The sequence below is a fragment of the Gavialis gangeticus genome, unplaced genomic scaffold (genome assembly GCF_001723915.1).
Source record: "Gavialis gangeticus isolate Ggan-Ray unplaced genomic scaffold, GavGan_comp1, whole genome shotgun sequence".
In the NCBI taxonomy this organism is placed as follows: Eukaryota; Metazoa; Chordata; order Crocodylia; family Gavialidae; genus Gavialis; species Gavialis gangeticus.
In genome coordinates, this window is record NW_017729034.1 from 8,708,028 (window position 1) to 8,711,277 (window position 3,250).

Below are 3,250 nucleotides of genomic sequence, written 5' to 3' on the forward strand. Positions count from 1 at the left end.
TACCCAGCTGAGTTCCTGAGGTGGGATCTCTGCACCCGCCACACAGCATGCTGCTGTCCCAAGTACATGTGTAAACACTGTACCTGGGAGCAATAAACTCTGGCACGAACAGTAGCAATAAACAAACTGTGCCAGAGTTTATTGCTACATGCTAATTGCTAATTGCACATTTAGATGTACCCTGTATGTCACTATGTGGAAATTTGTAGACAACTAAATTAACTGGTATTTTCCAATTTCTGCTGCTTCTAAGGCTTTTTATTAATGCTTTGAGAACTGAGGATTTCAAAAGCAAATGTACTTTTCCAACACTGGAAGTTACAAAAGATACTTTTTGCACTTTTTTCAGTATGAACAGTCAAACTTAGATCAGTCAGTTTTAGTTTCTGGTTCATTTGTGTTAACCATGCTGTCATTCATTGTTTCCATAACTGTAGAGGAATATGTTATGCTCATTGATATTTTTAATATGTTAATGCACTTTTGTACACATCCACTTTTGCAGACCCTTCTACAAACACTCCTCTCTGCTGAGACACTATATTTGGGAACAGAAGCTACTTGCCAAAATCTCTTTAAATGGGTTCTATTTCTCTGCACCAACATCTTGAGCTCCTTACTGAGACAAAATTCTCCTGGAATGCAGCTGGGACTAAGTCAACATTAAGAAAATATCTCAAGAGTTGGTTCAGACAGGACAAAAACATATGGCTTGGTCTGTTTTTGACCAGGTTAGGTGATCTATGTGTAATCACTTACTACGGAGGTTTTCAGCCTATCCAACCTTATGCGCAGAGTTAGTCTGCAGGTGTGATCTGGGCACACCAGATCTGACCACAGAACAATTCCACATGTCAGCACAACCCTGCATGCCAGATCCATCCACAAAGTGACCCTGTACACAGGAACATTGAGCCACATCATCCAGCCTGTGGGACTCCCCACAGGTCTGGACATTTGGTGGCAGGGGACTGGTGGGAGCACTTATTGCTGTGGCTCTGGGAGCAATTAATTCTGCCACCACTGTCCCACTGCCAAATTTCCAGACCTGTGGGGTGTACCACACGCCAGATTACACAGTTCTGTGGGCGAGAGGACAGTCCCATGATCCGGATCCAGCCCAAAGGCCATAGGTTAAGCACCACTCACCTATTATATGTAATCCTAGTGCATCTTCTCCTACCACAAAAATCAGTTTGTCAAGTATTAACACTTTCTCAATTTCTTCCTAATTCACTTATAGTATGTTAAAAGATCTTGATTGGTAGACCTGAACCAGAACCTTAAAATCCGATACCACAGAACACTGGGAAAATTTAGGTTCTGCACTTGGGAATTTGAACCCACCTCCAGTTGTACATTGCTAAATGTGAATGTAAGCTAGTATGTAAGTCTTTTTCTGATCATTCCAGGACTCACATTCTTCAAACAGTAAATCATAATTAACACTATCAACTCTTTAAGTAGATCAAGGTGCACTTTATCCGAATACAATCAAACAACACACTATTATCTGTACACTCGGTCTTTGCCATTTCAGAGTATTGCAATTTAAGAAAGCTTTGCCCTCTGGACATGAATACATAGTACATGCAGTTAAGTCATTAGATTGGACTGTTGAACAGGACTTTTTCCCACATTAAAAAGCAATGAGATTGGGCAGTAAATCTGAAACCTCTTCAACTCCATTTGCCTATCATAAAAACTTTTCCTTGGTACATGAATCCATAATGGCAGGCTTCTTATATAAGGAAAAGATACTGATGAAGCAATTTTGGATGCAATTTAGCATGGTCCAGTCTGATAGAAATATTGGAATTTTTGACCACATATAACAGGAGTTTGGGTTACTTAAGGACATTTTTATTCATGTTGCCTACTTCCAAGGTGCTAGCGTATTTCAGGTATATAACCTTGCAGGTTATTTGCTCGCTGAAGGAGAAATCAATCATACAGAGTCAGGCACTTTATTAATGTTATTTTGTCATACAAAATATGCAGGCATCTTGTTTCTTTCAACAGGAAAACTCCTGTTACAGAAACAGTTTATAAATTCCGCAGAAGAACCTTACAGAAATTTCAGATAAACCAACCCTTCGTTTTCATTAAGACGCAACTCTTCTGAACCTCTTTCTGTATATCTCGGACTCTCCTTGAATCTCACAGTTTAAACGTTCTATTTCCTGATCTTTCCTCAAGTCCTGGGTTTTTTACTTAGTAAGCCCTAGCCAAAATCTGGTCATGTAGTGCTAAATGGTCTGGAAAGATAAGGCAGACCATCAGCCCTCTTTTTGTGTAGTTGTTTTGCAATATAAAGGTACCAAAGACAGGATTTTTGATTAGCCAGACAAGTGGTGCTTTATCCACAACATCTCTTTACCTATTGTCTGTATGCATGAGAGTTCTGTTTTGTTTGTGACCCTATAATCATATACCTTTCACAATATTATTTGTAGTCTTGAGGTAAATCCTGAGTGCTATACTCATTTTTTGTGTGTGTCTTTACTTGGACACAACCTGTAATTTAAATCAGTGGGCCAAACCTTAGCACATTATAAATACCTTCTGAGTGATCTCCAACTTCCAAGGACTTTGTTGGGAATTTGCCTAAGTCAGGAGTTGGTGAGGTCTACCCTGCAGTCAAAGGTGTAACTGCAGTTCATATAGAGGTATACAAGCAAGCTAGTTTTTCACCAGCTTGGGTTTGATAGCAGCATAGCTATGGCAGTGCAGAGGTCAGCACGAGCTGCAAACCAGCCCAAGGTTTAGGCAGTTAACCTATGCTGAACTCTGTACTATGGAGCCGTGCTGCTAGGTATATGCAAGCTACCTCAGGAATGTCTGCAAGTTATTCAATATCTGAATGTCTGCGGGGGGGCAGGGGTAGAGTGGGGCCAGATGAGAAACGGTGGGCGGGGGGGGGAGAGGCGAGGCATGGGCTTGGTCCCCGCTGCTCCCCTCCCCCCCATTATTCTTGATGGGCAATTTGCTAGTACCTCTTATAAAACCCACATTTGGACCTTAAGCTTTGGGGCCACTGGGCATGTCAGCATGAGACACTTCACTCAAATTAAGAACAAATTACTGCGTAGCAAGCATCACTGTCTACACATGCAGATACTTACTGCATAGTCATTTGATCTATTCTTGAGTAAATTTGCTACCTGTGAATACAAGTAGCAAATTTACTCAGGAATAATTACTACACAGTAACTTATGTGAAGATGGCTGACCGGGAGCTTCACTTTGG